At 50.3% G+C, this 25,089-nt stretch overlaps 1 protein-coding gene across 3 annotated transcripts in view; it reads right to left on the bottom strand.

Annotated features, from left to right (window-relative positions):
* ZBTB7C (zinc finger and BTB domain containing 7C) overlaps window positions 1-25,089 on the bottom strand; it is a 382,043-nt gene that overhangs the window by 91,821 nt on the left and 265,133 nt on the right. The window contains exon 1 of one of the 3 annotated variants that reach the window (XM_025365136.1): window positions 18,013-18,361. The exons of the other annotated variants lie outside the window; for them this stretch is intronic. The gene's annotated coding sequence lies outside the window, so the exon portion shown is untranslated. Of the gene's footprint in view, window positions 1-18,012; window positions 18,362-25,089 lie in introns of those variants that run through there. 3 annotated transcript variants of the gene reach the window in all.

The raw sequence follows: 25,089 nt of genomic DNA, 5'->3' as shown, positions 1-25,089 counted from the left end.
ATGCTCAGATAAAATGCTAAGTGATAAAAGCAGTATAATGTCCAGAATAACCTCAATTTTATGAAGTGAAGAAAATCATACATATTTTTTGCAAGGCTGCAAAGCTACATCGAAACATTAACAATATCAATTGGAGTTCTTTCTTTCTTTTCTGTCTTTCTGCCTGATGTGGATTCCTAAGGAGCTTATTCTGAGTGGTAGAATTACTGATGCTTTAATCCCCTTTTACTTTTCTGATTTTTCTAAATTTTCTTTAATAAATTATTTTATAACTAAAAAAATTTATCAATCTCAAACTTCAGTGTTCATCAGAATCACCTGCATGGCTTGTTAAAACAAAGATCACTGTGTCCCATCCCCAGGGTTTCTGATTCAGTAGGTTCACGGTGGGTCCCAAGACTCTGCGTTTCCAGCGAATTCCCAGATGATGATGCTGCTGTTGGTTCAGGGGACACACTTTTGAGAACCATGACTCTACACTAAAGGGTATTACTTCTTCCATTACTTTGTTCGCATCTAGGTTGATGAGATGAAAAACAATGGTAACTGATCTTCTTAATCTTTGAAGACTGATAAATTGTTTCTACCAGGTGAGAAGGAGCCAGAACATCAAGCCCTCTGCAGGTGCAAGCCCAGTGCAAACGCAAGCCCAAGCCCAGGGCAGACACAAGCCCAAGCCCAGGGCAGGCGAGTCTTTGTTCCTACTGCCAGCCCCATGCTCATGGAAGACCTGCGTTCCACACATTCCTTCCCTGAAACCATCAGGCACCTCCCTTTCCTTCTCATTTTCCAACCAAGTGCACTTGGGGGAATGGGGGCATTTCTCATATGTATTCTCATTCAAAATGTATATCTACTTTTTGTCTTTTTAAAATATTATTATTAATTGAAGACTATATGTCTACATTTTGAATCATAGTTCAGGTGTGACAGACAGGTCCTCCTGGCCCAACCAGGAACTCCTGGTGGGCCCAGACAGCTTGCTTAGGTCCATCCTGGGTGCCTGGCAAATGTGGTTTGGTTTCCTTGGGTCTCCCCTGAGCTCCAGGACTGTGATAGGCCTGGCAGACACTTTGATGAGGACATACCAACATAAATAACAATCTCATTGATGGCAGTGAGCCCTCCAGAGAAAATGAAACAGGAATGAAATTGAAAGTGGCTTGGGGTCAGGTACTTCAATAGCAGGGGTTGACAGAAGGCACTTTGAGTCTGGAGTGTGTTGGTTGGCATGAGGTGAAGGGACAAGCTGGACAGACTACGGAGTGTCCTTTAGGCTGGTGTTTCTCGAACTGTCATGCACACACAACCCCAGGGATTTTGATTCAGTCGGTCTAGGGGTGAGGTCTGAGATGCTACATTTCCAGGTGGAGAGCAAGATGCTGCTCCCTAGGGACAGACCTCTGACTAGCAAGACCCTGGGCCACAGTAAGGAATTTGAAACCCAATCTAATTACAATGGGGAACCACTGAGTAGTTGGAAGCAGCAGAATGACAGATCCTACTTGTTTTAAAAGATGACTCGGAGGGAGAAAGTGTGTGGGAAGGCTCTCAGCAGAAGCAGGGTGACAGGAGATGTGGTGGGAGCTGAGGGCACTGGACCTCAGAGGCAGCCGTGGAGGCAAAAGAAGTGGTCAGGTAATGGCTGGGCGTGGTGGCTCATGCTTGTAATCCCAGCACTTTGGGAGGCTGAGGCGGGCAGGTCACTTGAGGTCAGGAGTTTGAGACCAGCCTAGCCCACATGGCAAACCAACAATGGGCAAACCCATCTCTACCAACAATACAAAAATTGGGCATGGTGTTGGGGGCCTGTAGTCCCAGCTGAGGCAGGAGTATCACTTGAACCTGGGAGGTGGAGGTTGCAGTGAGCCGAGATGGCGCCACAGCAGGTCAGGGATGTGTGTAGGAACTAGTGCTAGCAGGACAGGGATGTGTCTAGGAACTAGTGGACGCTGGGGGAGGAGGGAAAGTGGGAAGCAAAGAGACTCTAAGCTGTCGCCCAGCAGGTAGGTCTGCACAATCCCATTGACTTGGAGACTAAATGAAGCGGCTCCTTTGGCATCATTCACACAATCAGACCTCCAAGCCCTGCCTGCCTTGCCTGCAGAGGATGCCGGGAAGGAGCAAGGTCAGTTTGCACACTTACATCCTTGGAACACCAGCCCTGAAAGGAAGGAGCATGGCCACAGAAGGCCGACAGATTTTGGGAGGGGCCAAAAGAGTAAGTGGGTGCCTCAGGAGTCTCTGCCAGGACTCCAGGCGGGCACAGCCCCCCAGAGCTGCCCCTGGTCTTGGGGAAGGCTCTGTGCTCCCTGCAGATCCATGCCCATGAGCACTGTTCTTCCCAGTCTTCTACTCAGTTGAAAGAAAGCTGTCCCTCGAAGACAGAGATCCAGGCCATCAGCAGGCCATAACCCAGGAACTGTGGGTGGGGGAGGAAGAGGAGGTGGAATACCCATCTGGTGGCAAAACCATTGCATAAGCAACTGTCAGGCACCATGTGACTGTGTCTCACAGTTAGCCTGTGTCCCTCCACTGTCATCAGAGCCCAGGGACAGGATGCTGTCCCAGCTGCTCTTGTGTGTCTCGAAACTTCTACAACTCTTTTCAAGTGGCTTAATACTCTTTTTTTATTAAAATGCACTTACTGTACCAAAATATTAAAGGGAAATTGAAGCGATGCACACACTAGAACTACTCCCAGCCCCCACACTTTACTGCTCCTGTATCCACTTCTTAGCTCCCTCTGAGCCTGGATGAGATGCCTCCCATTTGCACATACCTGCAGTAACAGTGGCCCTAGGAGGGTGTCTCCCCAGGGCAAATGGGATTCTGGATTTAGCAGCATGTAAAACTGATGGGCAGCAATTCACAAGAAGGCTTTTGGATTGAATGAGAGGCTGGGTACAGGTAGGAGACAGCAAGACTGATGGTGTGAGTCATCACCGGGCCTGAGAAGCAGGTTTTCATCTGTGGATTAAGGGCTTAGGAGAGAGGCTGAGCACTGTGGGTGACCCAGGCCCTGATGACAAAGTGGGTGCAGGGTGAGGGCAAAGGCTGTGCTGGGCACAGAGTGGCTCTAGTGTCCCAAGGGCTCAGGATGGCTTTAGGGGAGACAGCATTCTCACCAAGCAGCAGCAGAGACCTACAGATGTGGTGGATACAGCATTAAGGCCTGAACTGACCTGTGCCTGTGGCTCAGTGACATGCTGCAGTCCCTGGTGACTTACAGTCATTACAGAAGGTTTCCTGCAGGTGTGGGGAGGAGGTGCCAGGCTCCTGCAGCCGAGCAAGCTGAGCTTGGAGCCATCTAGATCTGGCTGTTCATGTTGCCGTGACCAAACCTCTCAGAGGCTATGGAAACTGAGATCTTGGACCAATAGCAATGCCAGCACAGCCCAGTGTGGGCACAGAGGTGTGGGCAGCACAGTTCTTCAGGGCCTCAGAACCCAGTCCATGTTGCTATTCTGTCCTGCCCACGTGCAAGCTCCCTGTATAAGGGGCCTCTAAGCAAGAGGCACCATTAAATTCATGGTGCCAGATTGTTGCAGCCAATTCTTCTGAGAAGGCCAAGAGCAGCTGAGGCTGGTGAGGGCTGGGATCACAGTAATCCCTGTGATTACTGACTTAATGTTACAACGAACTCTGGAGAAATATCTGAAATGGGCAGCAAAATGCAAGGTTGGAGTTCAGGTGGTGGGGAGTGGCCTTCCCAGTGAATGAACCAGCTACTTTGGGCTTCCAGGATTCTTGTCCTGCTGTATATTCAGTCCACCCCAGGAGGAGGAAGAGCTACCCACACCTGAGCCTCCACTGTATTAGCATCATTGTAGCTGCTCAGCAAACAAATGAATGAGGGGATGAGTGAATTAACAGACCAGATGGGAGCTGCTTATGTACTGCATGCACTCTAACTGCCCCTTGCTCCCAACACACACACAAGGAGTTGAAATATTCCCTCTTGGACCCTGACTCCTTGCAGGAGGGGATGTGGATCTATGGGGCTGGTCGAACCTGTCCTTGGGGCTCTGTCTGGAGGGGGCTGACACCTTGGGCTGTAGCATCTCTCTCCTGGCAGCTGTGGGCACCTGGGTGATCTGCCCGCAGACACAGAGAGCAAGCAAGCCTGACACCTATGGCGGTACCTCCACGTGGATCACTGGTTGCTTTGTGATCACCCATCAAGTGCTCAGCTCTATGCTAGGTGTTGAAAGGGGGACAGAGAAGGCAATATACTTCCTCCCTCTAGGAAGTTTACAAACGAATGAGAAAAATGAGCCACTCCAGGTTGCGGAGGGCACAGAGATGAGCCACCCAGATAGTGACTCCAGCTGCTGGGAGCAAGGTCAGCCTTCAGCCCTCAGCTCAGGACAGCCCCATCAGGGTTGCAGAGAGCCACCTGGCCCAAAGTCACGCCTTCCAAGAACCGCACATTCAGTGACTATGCAGGGCATCAGAGGCCTGGGCATTTTGGCCCAAACTGGGACAAACTTGAAGAGGCCCTTTCAGCCCCAGAGGTCCCCGTGGGGTTGGCATAAGTGGTAGGGCTGGCATTGCTGCAGCGTCTCCCTCCCTCCCCCTGCCTCTTGCAGGAGTTGATCCCTTGAACACTCCTAACAAACATCCTGCATGTTAAACTGCTTCCTGGTCGGCTGCCCAGAGAATCCAGCCTTTCAAACAGGGAAGACGATACTGAAAAGTCAGTCATATGGTAACATTCAGGGTTAATTTTGTACTTCGGGCTCTGAGCACTGTAAGAATGGTGAATGTAGAAATAAATGCTGCAGGATGCATCCTTATAATAGAGCTCTCCTTAGAAATGATCATGTATGTTTTTATTAATGAGATTGTAAACACAAACATGTATATTGCAATCTGTTTTTATTAATGTGAAGGGTTGTTTCTCTCATATTTTACGTTCGATGCTCAGCTTTGGGGCTCCTGATGGACAGGAGGTGATGTAGCCTGGGGACAGTGAGATGGTTTTTTTCCTGCAGGGCTCAGCCAGCCAGGAAAAATGCCAATTAAGGCAAAGCTCTCTGGGAGGAATCATTTCAGTTGTCACGTTAACCCCACAACCTGGGGATCACAGGCTGGGTACTATCTCCCCAACTCTCCCAGCAGGCTGGGCCCCTTTAATTGGCATCAGTTACTTTGGGGCATGGTGACCTCTACCTAGAAATGTCGGATTCTCTGGAGGTGATGAAAAAGCCAAGCAAAGCCTGCAGTCTGTCTGCCTGACTGCAACCCTCGGGCAAGCCTGAAATGGGAGGAGGTGGTAATGGGTCCCTCATGTGAATGTGGTACCTGAGTAGCAGGTACCTTTCCTGGAAGTCAACAGCACATGCTGGAATAGAATCTGCACCACAGTCCTTAGAGCCAAGCAAAATGCAACCAACTACCTTTGAGGACCATGGTATTTTGTTACTAATTACCTTTTGCACATGCTTTTACTACTCAGTTATTGTTTATTGTATATTAAGTTCATTATCACTTCAGAGGAGCCAGCTGGAAGGGGGTGAGGTGAAGCTGCACGTGCCCCCCCGCCCCCCGTCCCTGCTGTTCTGACCTGTGTGAGAATTACCAGGGTCTCTGGGCACTGCAGGGGTTTGGAGATGGTGGGCTGAATGGTTCCAGCACCATGAGATTAAGGCTGAGCACTCACCCTCAGGTAGCTGAGACCTGGGAATCCTCATAGGATGCTGGCTGGCATTTTTGGTTTGGTGTCTGTGAAGTGCTATCTGAGCCAGCCCAGGGGGCTGCAGTTCCTCAAAGACCAGGGGTGGGTGAGAAAGCAGGAAAGCAAGGACAGCTTTTGGGAATGGACAGGCAGAATTTTAACACTGGTTGGGAGAAAGGCCCTTGCAGTTTTCCCCTCTCTCCACCTCTCTGCTCTGAGGACAGCAGCAGTGGCCAGTTGGGACAGCCAGGATGGAGTCTAGGGCCAGGTCAAGGCAGGAGCAGCAACTGCTGAGCCACACCCTCAGCTTTTATCAGTTGTGGCAGGAGAAACGCCATGGTCACAGGCAGAATGCAGGGGCCACTGGGAAGCAGGGGAGGGGCAGACGTTTGCTGCATGGGAGCTCTGAGTCAAAAACTACTTTCAAAATTATAGCTACTGTGTGCTAGATATATCGCATAATTTATCTTTTTGATCTTCTCATCAGCTCAGAGGACAGCTATGATTATCCCACTGAACAGATAAACAACCTGAGACTCAGAAGTTCCAAGAAGTCTACAGTGACTCAGTTAGAAAGTGGGTGAACTGAGGCTGGAATAAGAATCTAAGTGGATTCTTATCCAGTAAGGGCTTCTGCTGTGGAAGCCGTGGAAGGGATCTCACGCCTGAAGGGAATTCTGGACTAGATAGTGTCCCTAGGAATAAGGTGGCCCCAGCCCTGAAAGGTGCGTCTCCCTCTGGCTGTCTTACAGACATCTGTTTTTGCACCCTTGAGCCACTGGTGTCTGGCTGCCTTGCTAGGGAGCCCCCATCATGGGGTGCATGGACAGTCCTCTCTGCCATGGTGTAAATGGCAACTTACACCATGTTTCAGGATTCTGCTAACCCTGTTCCCCAGACCACAGCAGGCAGGGGAAGGATAACAGAGGTGCTGGCCATAACAATATGATGGCTGGAGAGGCAATGAAGCACTGTGGAGACAGCGTGGTCTTGGGGGTCAGGCAGATTCATATTCTGGGTCCACCATCCATCGGGGAAGAACTTTTAGACCAGGAGGGCTTCTGATGTCCTAACATTGTCTGCCTTGCCCCTCATGAGGTGGCCCCAGTAGACAAGGTGATCTAGGGCAGGTATCCTGCCTGGGTAGCCCCAGGAGACACTGTACAGCATATACACTCTGGTATGGTGTGGCTGCACTGAGGTTGCTAGCCATGCATTCGAAGAAGGCAAGATATCATCGTGCAACTCTCTTTACCTACTGTGCTTTGGGCAAGTGATCCTGGAAGGGCCCTGCCAAGAGAAGGGGAGCTGGCATGCTGGCGGCAGGGTCAGCAGAGAACACAGCGCACCGTGCAGTCAGGCTCCCAGGGAGGGCTGCACATTTGGCCAGGACTATGCTTCAGGGATACATCATTTTTTATATCATTTGATTTCTTCAAAGGGTATCATTTCAAAAATTTACATACAGGTATTTTCTATTTTCCTTTATTACCTCTCATGCTGACTTTCCCTGTTATTATTACCTGTTCTCAGTCTCTGGGAATAATTACTTTAAAAAATCCATTATGAGATAATTCTTCACTATCATTGGTAAATGAGTTAGTCTAAGAGCAGACCAGGATTTTGTCATAGACAGGTTTAAGGAAGGTCTTATTAATCACATCAGAACACCTGTGTCTTTAATATACCCCCTGATACCCTGGGGCTTGAAGACAGCCCAGGGCACCACTCTCCTCTGTCCTTATCAGAGCGGGGCTCTGAGGACAGCCCTAGACAGTGTGACCCCCAGTGGCTCTTGAATTCAATCACCTGGAACTGACTGTGGACTCCAGCCTGTCCTGCCTTCCACAGTGTGTTGCTTAGCTGGTCTCAAAAATTTCAACCCATTCTAGCTCCCTGGGGGAGATGCCCTCATCGGCTTCTCATTACATGGGGACACCTGCTTGCGGTGGGCCATTGTGATGAACCAGGCTTGTTATTTGAGTGGCATGTGACACTTCCATTGCTTTGGGTTTCATCAATCCCTCTGAGGAGAGGTGTGTGCTGGGAGAAAGGGGGGAAGACCAGAGCTCTATGCTGAGTTTGTGGAGTTCTTCAACCTGGTAGGGACAATCCTCTTGGGGTCCCTTGTAAGGCTGAGCATTTGTGTGGAGGATCTAAAGTCTTGCTGGCCTCAGGAAACAGAGAAAATGACTTCTACCTTTCTGCCTGGGCCCAGGTCAGAGCGACCATCTGCAGCCTTAGGGCAGGGAAGAAGGGGGAGTGAAAGAAATAGAGATGGGTAAGGGAGGAGGAAAGCGGGAGGGGAGAGAGAACCTTCAAGGTTCAAGGGCAAGAGCAATGAAGAAAGATGTGTGTGGCTCAGAGAAGGTTCTGTGCAAATGGTGAAGGCCACCACTTATGAAGTGTGCACAACAGGCCAGGCACTGATGGCTTTCCTCATTCAGTCTTCACATCAACCCTAGGAGGCTCCATCCCCATTTTGCAAATGAGGAAACTGTAGCACAGAGAGGTTAAATAACTAGTCCAAGGCCACGGAGCCTGCAGATGACAGAGGTAGGACTTGAACCAGGCCCTGATTCCAGAGCCTAGGTGCTAAGAGGCTGTGCCACACTGCTTCATCATCAGTCCCAGCGCAGAGCACCTCCCTGAAGGCACCCCTGAGCCCTAGGTTGAGACCTCCTCCCCCTGCTCTGACATTGAACAGCACCATCTCTCTTGTACCACTCAGCTGAATGTCATGCCTGATTCTACAGAATCTTGCTTCATTTTTACTTCTGGTCTTACCTGGCTAAATGGATGACAACTCTTTAGAAGGCAGGGGCCAAAGACCTGCATGGGTGTCCTACAGGGGTCAGCATGGGGCCCGCACACAGCAGGTGCTGCTTTGTCCTTGTTGATGAGGCATCACCTTCGATGGCCCCCACTGGTTGTGAGGAAGGCCTTGTGGGCCAGCGTTTCTCCTCCAAAGACCCCACTGTTCTCCCCTTGGCTCCCCCCACGTGAGGCTCACTCGGCCTTTCATCCCAGCGTGGGCTTTGGGGTTGGCTGACGCTCAGCTCCTCTGCTCTGCCTGGGGCTGCAGAGAGTTCACCACTGTGTTATTGGAAAAGCTTCCAAGAGTTGGAGGCCAGGTTCACTCAGAGGGTGCGCCACAGGAGTGGGAGAGGAGGGACGGGAGGGAACATGGAGAGAAGCTGTCCCCTCGGCAGGGAGCAGTGGTGGGAGAAGGGAGGGAGAAAGAGGCAGTGGATTTGAGAACCCCACAGCTGCATGTCCACAAGAGCTGGCCAGAGGCCACCCAGCCCAGCCAAGGGGCCTCCTCCCTAAGGCCTGAGTCATCTGGAGGACCCCGTAAGCTCCATCTTTGTGTTCGCTCCATTTGTTCTCCAACCTTCCCTGGGTCATACCTACTCTTACCTTGAAGAGATCCACAGGCCTACAGGAAATCACTCCTGCCTGCCTGAACATCAGCCTCTGGACTGTCCAGTTCAGCTTGACCTTTGGGAAGCTCCTGGTTCTCCCTGCAATGCCCCGAGCTGACTGTTCCCTGCAAGGTGCCCTCACTCTGGCCCTTCATCCTCCTCTCCATTTAGCCGCCTGCCAGGCTGTTCCCATGCACCGGCCTCACAAGTGGCTAGAAATGTGGCATGATTAAAGTGGTCTGGGAAGTCCCCTTCCCCGAATAAACAGCTGGCCCCATGCACTGCCCATGTCTGACTTTGCTTTTTTCTCGTGCCTGAGTTCCACCATTAGAAATGTGTGCTGGCCAGTTCACAATTGTAAAGATATGGAACCAACATAAGTGCCCATTGACCAATGAGTGGATAAAGAAAATGTGGCATACATACACCATGGAATACTACTCAGCCATAAAAAGGAACAAAATAATGTCTTTTGTAGCAACTTGGATGGAGCTAGAGGCCATTATCCTAAGTGAAGTAACTCAGGAATGGAAAACCAAATTCCAAATGTTCTTGCTTATAAGTGGGAGCTAAGCAATGGGTAGGCAAAGGCATACAGAGTGGTATAATGGACACTGGAGACTCAGAAGGGTGACAGTAGAAAGGGGATGAGGGATAAAAAAAACTACATATCCTGTATGATGTACACTACTTGGGTGAGGAGTGCGCTAAAATCTCAGAATTCACCACTGTATAATTCAGCCATGTAACCAAAAACCACTTGCACCCTAAAAGCTATTGAAATAATTTTTTTTTTTTTTGAAGAAAAAAGTGTGCGCTGGTAAGCCTCCTCTTTCAAATACAGACACCCTGAGAAGGGGACCATGTGGTAGTGAGTGTCTCTTCCACACCTTAATGTGAATTCATGCAAATAACTGGCTTTTCCTAATAACCAGGTTTGATCATCAGAAAGAGGGGATGAGGTGAGGGGTTTGAAAGGGTGCTGAGAGCTCAGATGGGGTGATTTTGGAACACAGATTCCTGGATGGGTGGGTCTCAGAGGGTGGGTAGAGGAATTTGAGCAGTGTAGGAAAAGCATGAAGATACCAGGGGGAAAAAAAAGTGTGCTGCAAATGCCTGTTTCACTGTCCTCCAAAAACACTGCCAAAGGAGAGTGGGGGAAAACCAAAGGTCAAAGACACACGCAGGGTGGCTTCATAACTTCCCAGTGTCCCCATCTCCGGTTAGAACCAAAGTTTAGGTATTAACTAAGGACATACACACACACACACACGCCCCCACACACACCCCTAGAGAAAGTCCAAAGAAAAACACAGCAATGCTCAGAAAACTACCCCAAACATGTTCCTTTGAAAACTGCCAACTGAGGAGCCCTCCCTGATCAGTCGGAGGCAGATCAGACCCGTTTCCTCTAATTGCAACTTCCACCCTTCTAGAATTTCCCCTCCTCTGCAGGTCCAGCCCACAGAGACATTAATCCCTATTCAAGTGAAACTTCAAGGTTTTTCCTTCTATTAAAAAAACAAAAAACAAAAAACTCTCAAAACACCCCAAAGCAGTGTCTCTAATGTCACCGGTGTGTGCCTTTGCCTGGAAGGGAGGGAGAGGCTCCACTGTATGGAGGCCTGGCTTCAAGTTTCCTCACCTGGCCTCTCTCTTGTTGAAAGGCAGAAATGCGACCCTTGGTCCCTCCTCCACCCCACTTCCCCGCCCCCCGACAGCTTTAATAAACTGTGATTATTTCAGTCCTTACAGCACAGCTGTCCTGTGAATTGTCCAGTCAGTGTTACGGGGTGGAAGCCAAGGGCTGGCGTGTGGAGCTCAGATCTCCGAATAAACCGGCCCTCCCTTTCCCTCCTCTGCCTGCCTGCTCCCTAGCAGGTGGGAGTTGAGGAGGAGGGCGGTCTCTGGCTGAGACCAGGGATGACAGAAGCATTTTCTGAGCAGCCTGCTGATGGCAGAGCCCCAGTAGGAGAGGGTGAAGGAGCACAGCTTGCAGACAGGGTTGGGGTGGAGTCGCCTTACCTACGTGCTGTGAATGCAGGCCTCTCTAAAATTCTCCTTCATCCCAATCAAGGAGCCCTGAAATTGCACCTCTAGAGATTAACCTCGGGCTGCTTCTCTGCTTAAAATGTGCTGGTGCATTATTTGAGGACAGAAATGGAGCTTTAGTCACTTTATCATTTACAGGAGGTGTTTGGGAAATGTTGGTTGAATGAACGAATGATATTCTGGGCTGCTATTAGAAATAATAATAGAAGAAAAGAAGAAAAGGAGCAAAGCGCTGGGGGCTTCAGGGGAAGTGGGCAGGGATGACCCTGAGTGAGAAGGGAGAAGAAAGTGATTGTTGGTTCAATCCTACTATATCACAGTTGTGCACACAGCTAGCCAGGGCAACAACACGGGTGATCTGGTCCTTGCCCTTGAAGAGTGTGACTGTCTTACCAAGTAACAGCCATTTGTGCCACTCCGCTCCTCTGAGAAGTTGGGAAAATGGTCCTCAGCACTCAGAATGGTCAAAGCTGAACTTCAGAAACCATCTACTTAAGGGCTCTCTCCATCATTTTCAGCAGCAGAAGCCCTCTTTCATAAACACAATTTTGTGCAGACCCAGACCCATGCAGATCTGTTGTGCTTGAGCCAGCTGTGTGAATCCCTGTGGAGAACACCAGCGTAATCCATCCAACTGCCCATTTCAAGTCGGGAAACTGAGGCACACAGAGGTTAAAAAGTGTTCTCAGACTTCACCACAATCCCCTGCAGGCAGCTGGTGGCCTCCTTTGAGATTCAACTTCAGTACTTCTTGGGTAGGCATGGGCATCTATAATGTTTTATTTATTTTTTATTTTTTTGAGATGGAGTCTTGCTCTGTCACGGAGGCTGGAGTGTAGTGGTCCCATCTTAGCTCACTGCAACAACACCCACCTCCTGGGTTCAAGCGATTCTCCTGCCTCCGCCTCCCTAGTAGCTGGGATTACAGGTGCTCACCACCACACCTGGCTAATTTGTGTAATTTTAGTAGAGATAGGCTTTCACCATGTAGGTCAGGCAGGTCTCGAACTCCTGACCTCAAGTGATCCGCCTGTCTCCGCATCCCAAAGTGCTGGGATTACAGGCGTGAGCTATGGTGCCTGGCGTGTAATCTTTCAAAAGACTTTATAGGTGATTGCAACATGTAATCAGGTTTAGAAACTGCTGGACTACGGGACTAAGCACTATTTGATGGTGAAGAGTCCATTCACAGCAGAGTGTAGTCCAGGCTGCTCTTGGGCCATACAAGCCAAACTCCATTACAATAACTTCCAGGAAGCACTGGGATTCATTTCTGGTCTTCAGGTTTGGCTACACTGAACATGATGCCATAGAATGGCTAATGACCAGGACTTAGGATGTTCTAATGAAAAGATAATCTTTTAAAAAAAATTTTCAATATTTGGTAGTCTTCAAACTAGGTGAGTTCCTAGTTTGTCTTTGTTAAGAGTTAGTTATCCTGGTCAGTCCCATAGGCATAAAACTGGGATAAAATGATTTCATTGTGGAGCTGAAATATCAGCATGAAATAGAGTACCCAGCCATACAAAGCCAATGTCTTATAGGAACATAGAGGGAAAGCTCAGTATAGAGCTCTGGGACATGCAAAGGAAACACCAGGGTGTGCAGGATGCTCAAGAGGTCTGAATGGCTCTCACTATACCTACAGAAAGCAAGCATGACTGAGCTGATCCCAGAATACTTCCTGGCTACTGCTCCCTTGAGCATATAAACCCTTAAAAATAGGATGGCTACAATAAAAAGGCCATATTATCAACAAGTGTTGGTGAGGATATGGAGAAACTGGAACCATCACATACCTGCCAGTGGGAATGTAAAATGGTACGGCCACTGTAAAAAAACATTCTGGTAGTTTCCCAAAGGGTAACTATCCAGTTACCACATGAACCAGCAATTCCACTCCTAGGTATATACCCCAAAGAAATGAAAATCTGGGTCCACACAAAAACTTGCAGATGATTGTTCAAAACAGCATTATTTACAAAAGCCAAATATGGAAACAACCTAAATATCCATCATGGGTAAATGGACTTACCCATGATGGGCAAATACCATTAGGAATGGGTAAATAAAATATGGTATATCCATACAAGGAATATTCAGCAATAAAGAGAAATGAAGTACTAATGCATGCTACAAAGCTAATGACTCAAAAGTGGTAGGTTAGTTGAAAGACACTAGTCACAAAAGACCACATATTATCTGATTCTATTTATATGAAAGGTCCAGAATAGGCAGATCTATAGAGACAAAAGGTAGATTATTGGTAACCCAGGACAGGGGCTTGGGGTGAAATGGGCAGCGACTGCTAATGGGTACAGTATTCCCTTTGGAGTAATCAAATACTATAAAACTCATAATGGTAATGGTTACACAGCCCTGCAAATATGCTAAAAACCATTGAATTTACACTTTAAATGGGTAGATTATACGCCATGTGAATGACATCACAATAAATCTTCTTTACTGTTTTATTAAGAAAAACAGAAACAAAACAAGCATTAGAAAAGTTTCTATTGCTTAGGTTCTATCTAATAGACGCAGCCTCTGCTAGACTTCCCTAGGGCTTATGGATGGCAAGTGTCAACAGGAGCTGAGACCACTGTCATCTCTCCAGTGACCCCTTCCAGTGGCTCCAGAAAAACCAATGGACCAAACTGTTGTCTCCAGAAACAATTTAACAGAATTGTCAGCCAGAATCCACAGCCAAGAAAGCAATAGCCCTGCATGTACGTGTACAACGCATATGTGTAGGCAGCACAGATTTTCCTGAAGGCCAAGTCCAGTTATATGATATCATTTGGGAGGGTCACATGTACATTTGCATCTGGTTTGCATCTAATTTGGAAAAGCCGACATAGATCGTGTACCATATTATTAGGTAATTTTTCAAGTTTGGAGTCTCAGAGTTGCTCCACTCAATTTGTTCAGTGGATGGACTCAGTTATTGACTGATGAATTACAGCTTGCTCTGGGGTTCCTGGCCTAGGAGGGGCAGCCTGTGGTCATGCACGCTTTCCTGTTCTGTGCTCCATGCACACACAAGCCAAGCCACCATTGGGGGGCAGCTCTTAACCCACAGGGAGAGCCTCCTTCTCACTAGCTGGCTTCCAGCATAGAGGAGGGAGGTGCATGGGTGAGGATGAGGTGGAGGGAGCCCACTCTAGCTGATCCCCTTCCAAGCAAGGCCTATATGGAGGGGGCCTTCCAAATGGAACAAAAGGGAAAATGACAGAAGAGAGCAAGCATTCCTATTTATCTAAACACAGGATCAAGATGTACAGCGGGAAAGTGAAATTATGCTGCAATTCTGAAAGTCATCCACTGAAGATAAACTCTCCTTTCAAAGGAATTACTCATTTCACTCCATCATGATACCTCAGGGTCTATCAGTATTCAAATTTATTAAGCAATAACATGCACAATGCATGATATAAAGGGCCTGTTTCATCACCCATTCCCCACGCTATTTTTTTTTTTGCTAAGTCATGAGAAGTGCAGCAAGTTAAAAATCAAACAAAAACTAACAAGCACATACACACAAGATGGAAAAGAAATCCTCCATGGAAGTTACTATGAAACAGGCGGCTTTAGAAAGGAAAAACACAATCTCTGACTAATATGAAGGAGACTCCAAATTGCTCTTGGCAACAATCTCTCAACCCGATTCCCCTCCCTCTATTCATCTCCACAGTTCCCAGCCAAAGGAAAATAAACTGAACAGCTCTCTCCCCGGCCCAACCTGTAGGGCTGCCTGGCTGAGCAAGGGCTGAGCAAACAAACATCCCCATGCAATTATACACCTGTGTAATTGCTGTAAACACTGGGACAGCCAGCCGGGTGCTCACTGCCCTTATCAAGCTGATTATCTCAATATTGGGGGAAAATGCCTTTATTCTGGCAGACGACATCAAGGTAGTATGCAATATGATCTTGTGACCTCAAACCCAGGAATTTTTTTTTTTTTTTAAGAAAAAAAAGAAGAAACAAATTATTCTTCTAGCAAGAGTCAGTAACAATTCTGGGGAAGGACAGTCCCAGAGCATCACTCAGATGGGTAATAGCTTCAAGGCAAGATTTATCAGTTCACCTTCCTCACAAAAGTGATAGTTAATTTTAGAGGTAGTTATCTTACACCTATTACACCATTCAGGATGGAAGGAGAGTTAACAGGCCAAACGCCCCAGATTATTTATGGCTGCTCTGTCTCAAACATCCATCCAACACCATTCTATTAGGACAGATATGTCTGGTCAGCTAAAACGAAGGAGGACAGGATTCTCAGGAAATGGCATTGTAAGTGGAGATGTAAGTGGATGAAGGGTCTTTCAGTTGAGTCCTAAAACCGCCCCAGAAGGCCAAGATGAGCTGCTCTGTGAACCATGTATGGTCTAGAGACTTGAGTTCTAGTCTTGGCTTTGCTACCAACAAGTCCTGTGAATGTGGACAAGCTTCCCTCCCCAAGGTTAAGGGCGGGCGCTTGAAGCTGAATTCGAGTCCTATGAAAATGCCATCCTGGCCACCAGGAAGTGGGCAGATGCATCAGGAGGATGACACCCTGGGACAGTTCTCAGTCTGGCCAGCACTGATCCAAAGAGATGCCAGTCCTCTCAGAAACTGTTTGAGCTGCTTCTTGTCATCTCCAGCTGGCAGGTGGCAAAAGTGCAGACTCTTTGAAACCCACAACTGTAAACCCTAAATGAATAATCTGAACAGCAGGGGCTCAAACGGCTTCCTGGGCACTTGGGGCAGAGGCTGACTGTGTTGTATGCACTCCACTGCATTCCCTTGAACCAGGGACAAGTCCTGGTAACTGCAGCATGGACACTCCAGTTATTTTAACTTCCCCGCTCCTTCCTCTCCTTCCTTCTCCCTCTCCTCCTCTACATCCAGGCCTCCTGCTGCTGCTTCTCAGCAGCAATGCTTCCCAGGCTCCTTCCTGGGCTCCATCTCACTTCATCCAACCCTTTAAGGGTTGCACTATTACTACTACTATTCCCATTGACAGAGGCCAGAGATCCGGTCTGATTTCACTTACTGATGTATGCCCAGCACTTAGCATGGTACCTGGACACATACAGTAAACAATACAACAGTGTTGAATAAATGACTGATTGTTTGGAAAGACAATGACATTCAAAAAAAGTTAATATTAAATGTAACACATACTGTTTTCTGTTGTACTATAATTATACCAGGGTGATTCCTGTCTCCCAATTAAAGTGTAAGATTCTAAAACATGTGGGGTACAATGAGCGGCTTTGAATCCTGCCTCTGCTACTACCTGGACAATGTACTTAATCCATTTGAGCCTCAGTTTCCCTATCTGCAAAGTGGGGCTAATGATTCATATCTGATGTGACCTAATATGAGTCTTTTTTGGGAGAGTGGGTTCTTTGTCTATGCAGCTCAGGTTGTGCCTTAAGGGGGAGGACGGCACTGGGGCTACTTTCCTTTCCTAGAGTTTCACCCAGTGGGGGTTCCTGAGCCTTTCTAAGCCCAGAGAGGATTTAACTGGGTGAAAGAAGGGGGACAGAGGGAGTGGAGCTGAAACTTGAACCTGGCAGAGCCTTTACCACCTCCAAGCCAGCGCGCCCCTCCCCCTTCCAAAAAATCTTCATCTCATCTGGAGAAACTGCCCGCTTGTTTCAATCACTTCCTTTCCATTTTCAAAATTCCGCATTTAGAAGAACTGGAAGTGGTCTACCACTAGCCGACCAGTAAGTCGCTGGAGTGGGGCTTCCTTCTGCGTGGAGCTGGGTACCAGCTATTAAAAGAAAGAAGGCAGCCGCCCGCTGCCTACCCGCCTGTCAGCACACAGCCGGGACAACGGAAGCCAGGAACAGAAAGGAACGACCCCGGAGCCCTCACCACAGAGCACGGAGTGGTGCACCCGACGACGCTCCATGCTACGGGCAGGGTGGGCGGCGGGGGCTGTGGGTGCTGGGATGGGGGGAAGCTCTCTCCATCGTTCTTCCCAGGCCAGCCCTGCGGCGGCTGCGCCCGCCTGCAGGAACTCAGGCGCTCCAGAGGGTGACGCGGGCCCGGGCGCCCGCGGGAGTAGGGACGCACGGGGTCAGTACTTACGCGCCACCCACACCGGGCCGCCTCCGGAGCTGGAAGACTTGCCTTCCAGCTCCACTCGCCTGCTCGGGTGGGAGTGCTCCCCATCCACTCGCCCCCTGGTTGGCGCTCAGGGAAGGGCCCCCCACCCACCCAGTTCAGCCCGCGATTCAAGCCCAGGGACCTGACGGGACTCCCGCCGCGCGCCGAGCTGGACTTCTGCCAATCGCTCCTTTAATTTCCACCCGTATCGCCGGACCTCGACTTTAGCCAAATTGCCATGGCTTTTGTCCCCCCTCCCACCCGCCCCCAAGTTTTTCATCTGACGCTCGGGAGAACCAAGCATTCTTGGGGGAGACAATTTAAACTACCAATGTACACCCGCAACTCCCTCTCGGAGTGCCCTTACGTTCCTTCCGCTGGCCCCTCGCCCCAAAGGAGCCCGCTGGCGTGGGCCAGCGGTAATGGGGCAGCGGCAAGAGTTGCTCTCTGCAGAGTTCCAGATCCTCTCTCCTATTTCGGGGGAGGTGCGCAGCCCCACGCCCCGCAGGAGCTCCGGCGAGGCGGGGGTTTGAACGCCTTGCGGACGCCGCCACCCGCGCCAGCCGGAGCCGCCCCGCGGCCACCCGGCCACAGGGTCCCCGCAGCGTGTAGCGAGAATGCCCGCAGCGCCCGAGCTCTCCCGGCCGCCCGGAAGGGCTTCCTCCCCAACCCCTCCCCACGGCCCGGCCGCTGGGCTCCCCAGAGCCCCGATCCCAGCCTCGAGGCAGTCCGAGTCCGACGCAGACCCACCTGGCCGCCCGGGGGACGCCGCGCTGGTGCCCGGGCAGTGTCCTGAGCGCCGCCAGGGTCCCAGGCTGGGAATCCACGCGGCCGCGCTGCTCGGGGGAGCCTGCCGCAGCCGGCGGGAGGTTGTCATTGATTCGTGCTGGGCGAGTTAAGCCATTCCAGGAGTGGTTTTGAGCGAGCAGTCCCTCCCCTCCCTCCAACCAGAAGTATTTGGCCGGGAGCCCCTTTGGTCCACCTGTACTGTCAAGCGCAGGACAGGACGATCTCACCACTCGCGCTTTACGCTTCACTTTATGACACCAAATTAAGCTCTTTGGAAAAGGTAAAGCAGAAATAAAGGCAAGGGCGGTGGAGGAGCTTTTCTTGATTTTCTTTTCCCCTCTTTTCTCCCGGGTTCCTCCGTTTTGTTTTTTGTGGGTTCCCCCCCCCTTTCTCTAGTACTTCATAAAATGACTTACCACTTATCTCAAAGCAAGGGAGGCTTTTTATTATTATTGTTTTATTCAATTCAGCGTGTCTGTCTTTTTAGAGGCAATTTTATTTCCATTTGCCTGAAACCTAAGCCCAATAAAATTACTAGAATTATATGTTTTCTCCTTACAGGGTCGTGAGTGTAACTTAACCAAATCAAACGCTGCACAGCAATCCTTTAAGTAACAAAAAAAGAGGGAGTGCAGGAAGTAACCACAGAACTGCAGCTCCCTCCTCCGCTGGGGGTCATGAGACCTTGTGGGTAGGACCCACAGACACCCCTTCCCCTCAAACAAACACATATCATGCAGGCTGACTCAGAAATGCCAACCGGAGGTTCCAGCAGCCCACACTGGGGTGGGCCAGCCACCAATCACAGAGGTGTGGCCAAACACCCTCTCCCAGGCCTTTCCTTCAAACCTCACACAAACCTTCCCTTCAAGCCTTCTTGAAAACTGCCACCTGGGAGGCTCTGGCCAGCTGGGTGCTGTCAGGCCTCTTTTACCCTGGAACTGACTGGTCACCTGGAGGAAATAACCATTAACGCCTTGATACCTCTGCTGACTGTTCTCAGAAATGGGGGGAGAGCCAGGGGAGCGAATCTTTCCTGTTGATCATCTTCCCCCCGTGTCATGGAAAACAAGCACAAAACAAAGGAGTCCAATGAGGTGCTTGGCCTTCCGTAGCCTCTGCCACTCTTCCTGGGCAGGCCATGAGCCTTAAAGCATCCTGAAACCAGAAGTAAATCTCAAAGGTACATTGGCCATGAAGGTCCAGGGATGAGGTTGTGATTTGCAGAATCCCAGAAAGATGGTACAGACAAAACTATCTCCTCCAACAGGTGCCCCTTGCCTGAAATTCCAATGTTACAGATTCATTCCTTCTTGGGATATGCCCTGCAGGAAGCCTGCCCCAGAGAGGCAGGCAAACTTGCTTCAGGAAGGCAGGAAGGGTCAGGTCTGTCTCTGTGGTTCCCTGTAAAACTGTGAATACCCACCGCTGCAGGCAGGGGAGTAGGCGTCGCCACAATGGACTAGAATGCATCTGTCAGACTCTCCATGCTGTGGAAAGAGGGCTGTGGACTGCTGCGCCAGGGGAGAGAGAGGCTGGGCGGCCAGGATGTGGTGGGAAGAGGCTGTTAGGTCAGGGAATTGGGTGCTGAAGGGAAGAAGCGGGGGTGCTTCATCAGAGCAGGTGGACAGTTTCCAAGATTGGATGACTCTATAGCTTTTTATCAAAAACCAGGTACTCCCGGAACACCCAAGCCAAAGACTGAGAAGTCAAATCCCTTTGTCCACAAAGGCACTAGTTAAATATCCAATGAAGCGTAACTCCACACTCCACTCCCAGACCCAGGAGGTAAAGGTGCCAACACATGACCTGGATGGAATCAGTATGAATCCAGAAGTGTTTGCTGAGTGCCCATAAAGGGTTTGCCTCAATGGCCTGGGTGGAGGTGGGGTGGGTGCAGTGCAGTGCCAACCTTGGAGCCTCTCATCTTGTGGAGCAGATAAAGCACAGGCGGACTGGACAGTGGGGCAAGGTGCATCCACCACCCTGTGGGTGCATAAGGAACAGGGCAGTGCTTTTGCAGAGCAGTTAGTAAGGCAGGCTCACAGGGACTGGGCTCCAGGAGAAGTGAGGCTGTCTGGCCTGGAAGATGGTGCTGCAGGGAGCAGGAGAGGAGGGCATGTCAGGTGGGGGAGTGGAGGCAAGAGGGGGAGTCACGGAGGAAAGCCAGCAGCTGGCCTGGCTCAGAGGGTTCTCTCAGTGGTTATGACGACAGGAGGGGGTCTATGGGGTAGAGCCAGTTTATGGGTACAGCTTCCGGCTGAAAGGAAAGAGTACAGGGCAGGGCCTGATTTGGAGAGGAGGAAGGATGGGAGCACCTTTTCAAATCCAGCTGGAGCGGGATGTGGGAGGGAAGCTGTAGGGAGGGGTGTGCAGAGTTGAGGTGCCCAGCCCAGCCTACCCCTAGGCGGCTCCTCCTAGCCAGGGCTCCAGCCCCTGGACTGGAAGGAGTGTCTGGGTAGGCTATGGGTGGTGCCAGGGCCAATGATATTGCAGCCAAGAGCCTGGGGAGAGCTGGCTGCTGTCCAGCCCACCGGCTGGGTCCTGCAGTGGACAGTGAATGCCACTCCTCCCTCCCCCTAATCACTGTGTGTGTGTGCCCTGCTGGGACACACCCTTTGGAATGTCTCTGGGCACAAAGTGGGGAGCGCCGCCCCACCAGCTCCAGCCTCCCTCGGTGCCAGCTGCCTCCTGGGAACAGGAACATAAAGCAGTCTCAGTGAAGTGGGTGGGGAGAGGGGGCTGGGGGAGGCTCCCAAAGCCACCCACAGAAGGGGCTCTGGGTGCACCAGACTCCAGATCTGAGTGTGCATCTCCTTTTGGGTCCGGGTTCCTTCCTAGGCCCTCTTTGGCCTCCTCCTCCTCCTCCTCAGCTCCCTTCCTCCAGCCCTAGCCCTTCTCAGCCCCTACCTCTGGCTCCCCGCCTTCCCAGTTCAGGTCAGCCAGAGCACGTGGAAGCCCGCTGGCTTCACAGGGCAAGGCTGCCCTGACTTTCACAGCTGGCTCCAAACTCAGCAACTCACTCGTGTTCCAGTGAGGATGAAAGCTCCTACTTCAACCACCAAGCATGGCTCAGAAGGCTAAACAGAAGCACATAAGCAAACATGCTACTGTCTTAACTTGAAACCTCAGCAGGGCCTAGTCATCGGCTGGGGTTGTGATGTAGGCACACAAACAGCTTTGTGCCCACAAGCACACACAGATACAGAGTGTCTGCACACATATGCATAAAGAGGCAGACACATGTACGAGCTCTGTGATCTGCAGAGAGTAATACTAATATTGATGAGGGCCTCTGCCCTCACTCCTTGCAACCACACGGTGAGGTAGATCTTGTTATTTCCTCCATCTTACTGATAAGGAAACTGGGGCTCAGAGAGGTTTCACAACTTGTTTAAGGTCCCACTGCCTGACATATGATAAAACTGGACATCACACTCCATCTTTGTGATTCTGGTGACCCAAGGCAACCCTGGGGTTCAAGCTCTGGCTCTTTGTCTGGTTCATACAATTGGTTTCCTAAGGGGCAGTGTGGTTTGCTGATGCATGCCTCAGTTTCTCCTTCTGAACAAGCAGGGTAATGACTCTTCCTGAACCCGAGGGTATTGTTAGGCAGAAGGAGGCTGAGATGGAGGTTGGCCTTTGGTAGAGTGCTGAAGCAAGTCATCCTAGAGGATGTGCAGACACAGGATGAGTGGTACTCAAGCCAGAAACTCAGCGCCACCCTTGCTGCCTCCCTCTCCTTCCTGGCCCCCACCCCCGCCCCCAGCCAAACCATCCACCAGCGAGTCTGTCTCTAAAATAGAGCTCGAACCTACCCTCTTCCTGCCACCTCTGCCACTGCCGCCCTTGGTCGAGCCTCTATCCCCTCTCACCTTGACTTCTGCAGGCACCTCCTAAGTGGTCTCTCTGCCCCATTCCTGTCCTGCTCCTTCAGCCCAAAGCCACACGACTGCCAAAGCAATCCACTTAAAACAGGCATCTGGTCCTGTCACAGGGCACTTACATGCACTTTATACTACTCACCATAGCCCGCAAGGCCCTTCTCTCGCCAAACTCCCCGCACCCCATACTTCAATCACAGACAGGCACCCCTCCTTCCTTCTCCTTCCTGCTGTGGGACTTGGCTTATGCAAATTTCCCAGGCTGAAATGCTCCCCCAACTTTGGGTCTTGCAGGAATGTCACCTCTTCAGAGAGGGCTTTCCTGACCACAGATAAATTAGGATCTTGTAGCCCATTATCTAGCTCAGACCCTTGATCAAAGGATTCATGCTTGCATTGATTTTATTATTTGACGGTCCCTCCCACTAGAATGTAGGCTACTTGAGGGCAAGGACCCATGCATCTTTTCTTACTGTATCGTGTCTGGTATGTCATTGGCCCCAGGCAGGTATGTGTGGAACAGGTGTTTATTGAGAGAATCCTAGATCTGGGAAACAGAAGGACTGGATCTTGTCTTGATGAAATTCTTCCATTGTAGAGAAAATTTGTGAACCAGCGGGGAAAAGTAATAGGTTAATATTTATGGCATCATGGTGGCATGGGCAGTGGGTCAGTCTTTCTTTTCCTGGAGTGAAGATTTCACACTGTATTTAACAGGCTCTACCTGTCATTCCTCCTTGTATTTCTTGGATGCTCAACAAATGTTTAATTGAATTTTGAGGAAAACTGAAAGAAAATGCAACCAGGGAGGAGGGACATACCAAGCATTTTCCTTCGTGGCCCCTCTGGCTTCCTGTCCAATCACAGGCTACGACCTCACCGTTCTGAAGTCCACTGTTTGTATATTAGCACCTGTGGATATCACTTTCATCCACAGATCAGATTTTATTGAAATGTATTAAATGGCAATTTGAAATAACAATACATTGCTGTTTAGCATCGAGAACAGACAGGGAGCCACGAACTGAAGCTAAGCTACACTTTAACAGCCCTTTATTTGGTCACCGAGTTTACCCAAATCTGTTAGTTGCCAAGGCTACATACATTTCTGCTACTGTGTTTTAGGGGGGCGACCCAGCCATTTGGAACCTATCAGCCATTTGCCAAACCCCATCAAACTCCTCCACTTCTTCCAGAACATAATGATGATGCAGAGAAACGGAGTCCTTTGGCCTTACTGGCCTTTGGCTGCCCTGTCCTGCAGGGGCTGCAAGGCAAGGAAGGGCAAGGAGCTGTGGCCCCAGAGGGAGGACTGGGTGCTGGCAGAGCCTGCCTCCCATTTAGGAGCACTCGGAGACCAGCCAGTGCTTGTCCGAGGCCCTGGGGAACCTCCGAGGAGGGGGTGTGGGCCAAGCACAGGTGCTGGGTTGTTCTCTCTGCGGGAAAGTACCCTGCCAGGCTGGGGTGCAGGGCAGGGCTCCGAGCCTGGCTGGCTGCACAGTAGGCTGTGCAGGGTCCCAGCCCTCTGCTCACAGCCTGAGGGCCCCAGGGCTGCCAGGGCCTTGCCCTCCTCCCAGACTGTATCAGGTAACACCATCAGGCACCCACTGTGGGAGGAGGGGAGGGTGCCAGGCAGGAGCTTCAGCTAAGCCTGGCTTGTGGGGAGGAGTGGGGGGTGGCTGGGCCTGTCCCCATGGATCCCAGAGGAGGAGGGCTTGGTCAGAATTTGGTCAAGGTGGGATAGTGGCAGGAAAGGGGGTGGCACCACTAGCTAGGGGAGGCAGATTCCCTCTTATCTTCCTTCCTCCGTCCCTCCTTCCTCCACTCCTCCCTCTCTCCCTTCTTGACTCTTCCTTCCTATTCACCTTCCTTCTCCTTTCCTCTTCCTTTCACTCCTCTCTCCCTTCCCTTCACAGGCATGTACTACCTATTCTGTGCCCCATGCTACTCCAGGCTTTGGCTATAAAGTGGTGAACAATCCACATGGTCTCCACCCTTATGGAGCTGACCTTCTTCTAGAAGGGGAAAGATAATAAACAGATAAACATCTACCATGAACTCAGGTGGGTGAGTCCAGATCATTCAGCCCCATCCTTAGGCAAACCACTTTTCCATCTCCAGCAGCCTCTCACCTCATTTGCTTCCCACCCTCAGGGGCCAGGAGCAGCATTATAGCTCCCATATACAGTGAGGAAGTGGGGCTGAGGGTGGGGAGGCGACTTGCCCGAGGTCACACTGGGGGCACAGGTAGAACTGCTGCAGTGGAACCTTGGCCACCTGCCTCCCAGGAGAGTGCTCCCTTCCTCCAGCAGGGTCACTGGCACTTACCTCCAAAGCAGGAGAGATTTAATTCTGTGCTTCTAAAGACACTTTCTGTTTTTAAGAAAATATTTATGCACAGAAAACTAAGAAAAAAAAATGCACTAAGAACATTACCCTAGGACAAACAACTAATTCATTTTATATTAAATTAGCACTTACTGTGTGTAAGCCAGGATCCCTGAGGGTCTAGGCAGCCCCAAGAGCTGAGGTCTGGCTACATTAGCTGCAAACTGTCACCATGACCCACAATCCCTTTGTCAGCTCCAAAGAGCTGACAAAGACTCTCTCCTTCAATAAACCTTAGACAGGTTTCTCTGAGCCCCTCTTGTCCTTGGGCCCTGTCTTTGGCCGGCCTAGTCCAGTTTTAACAAAAATGCTGCTAAGTCAGGTTAGCAAGAATCCCCCATCCCTTGATATCTAATCATCTTGACCTGCTGGCCTGCCTTCTGCAAGAATCCTGTTAAGTCAGTTCAGCGAGGATCCCTCTACCTTTGATGTCTCCTCTTGGTAATTTTCCATCCACTCACCACCCTCTGCATCTTGACTATAAATCCGTACTTGTCTTTGTATTTGGTGTTGAACCCGGATCCCTCTCCCCTATTGCAATCCGGCTCAACTCTGAATATCACAAGGACAAGCGGGGGTACCCCTATGCAATAGTTCTGAATAGTCTTTAGGCCAGGAGCGGTGGCTCACGCCTGTAATCTTAGCACTTTGGGAGGCTGAGGTAGGCGGATCACTTTAGGTCAGGAGTTGGGAGACCAGCCTGGCCAACATGGTGAAAGCCCCGTCTTTACTAAAAATACGAAAATTAGCAGGACATGGTGGCGCC

Source organism: Theropithecus gelada, chromosome 18 (genome assembly GCF_003255815.1).
Source record: "Theropithecus gelada isolate Dixy chromosome 18, Tgel_1.0, whole genome shotgun sequence".
NCBI lineage: Eukaryota > Metazoa > Chordata > Mammalia > Primates > Cercopithecidae > Theropithecus > Theropithecus gelada.
This window is presented reverse-complemented; position numbering and strand designations above follow the sequence as displayed.